Source organism: Tigriopus californicus, chromosome 6 (assembly GCF_007210705.1).
Source record: "Tigriopus californicus strain San Diego chromosome 6, Tcal_SD_v2.1, whole genome shotgun sequence".
NCBI lineage: Eukaryota > Metazoa > Arthropoda > Copepoda > Harpacticoida > Harpacticidae > Tigriopus > Tigriopus californicus.
The window spans coordinates 307,643-309,012 of record NC_081445.1 but is presented as its reverse complement, the minus strand read 5'-3'; positions in this window follow the sequence as shown (position 1 = coordinate 309,012).

Genomic DNA, 1,370 nt, shown 5'->3' with positions numbered 1-1,370 from the left:
TGCACGGAAAATACTTCCCGCCGTGTGCTATATAGGTAGCAGCAACGTAGGGAGACATATGCAGGTGGTGGTGAGTATTCTTGGAGTTGAAGATTTGACTTTGGAGATTGTCTCACTCGTTTATTGTTCTCTATTTTGGAGACCTCCACATGTAGTCTACCAAATATTCTACTTGATCTGTGATGTTGGCTGAAGTCAAACTGTTCCTTGTGTTCATTTTCCCAACTCTCATGTGCACGGAAAATACTTCCCGCCGTGTGCTATATAAAATATGCTAAAAAAATCTTGTTCAGTTCGGGTGATTTGGTATTCATTGCCTCTAATTGCTCCTCATTGTTCACATTTGTAAGTTTGGGATGCTAGAAACGTAGTTGATCTCTTATCCAGGCTGATTTGTTTACACCCTCTAATTACTTTGGGGGGTTTCCTTCAAGATATTCATTCGCGTTCTCTTCCCAGAACCGAGGATGTTGCGATTATTCTAGTCGCAAGATATTATCCCATACTTCTTGTTCTGTCCAATATTGCTCGTCCTGTACATGGGGAATCCGTTTGCAAGAGGGTTGTTTTGGATGGGCGATGAGCTGAATCCCTTATTTAAAAACCTACCAGGTCTTAGGGATTTACCTTTTTTTTCTTTGTCGATTTGCAACATACCTTTGGTTGGTGGGCCAGAACAAGCTTTATATTTGCACATTTAATTAAATCAACACATCTGAAAACAGGAAGTGTTCTGTTTCCGCTAGCAACGCCCACTTAGGAAATTGCATGTGGTTGATTGGGATAAACGTCTCCCATTTTAACCTCAAGCGTCCCTCTACACCGATGACGCCGTCCTTGAACTTAGATTATGAATTTACTGTGCCCTTTTGACGTGTGATGAATGTGGCGGGTTTAAATTGAGTGTTACCAATAATTAGGTTGCAAGTGAGAGTGCTTGGAAACTTTGGATGCAAGGCTTCCTGCTCTTTGCTTTTATTTTTTAGCTTTGATAATCATACTCCTTTGACTTTCAGTGTATCGTCCCTCGGAAAGAGAGAAAAGTTCAGCTGCAGTTTTGCTCCTATCATCAAATAGGCATAAGACTTTGAAGCGTATAGGGCATGTCAAGTGAAAGAAATTCAAGGAAAAATGTAGTCCGGCACCCTGATTTTGGGCATTTTAGGGAGGGAGAACACAGTCAACTCGCACCATTCGCCTTTGGATTTTTAATAATCGAGTGATTTTGAGCGAGTTGTGTTACAAAACCCAATAAAGTGAACATGTTCGGACTAAATCTGTGAACGCACTATCAAATTGGCTCAATACCACAATGCTAATTGCCTAGACAAGCATGTAAAATGGAAAAAAAGTCAAAATCCAATGCATGC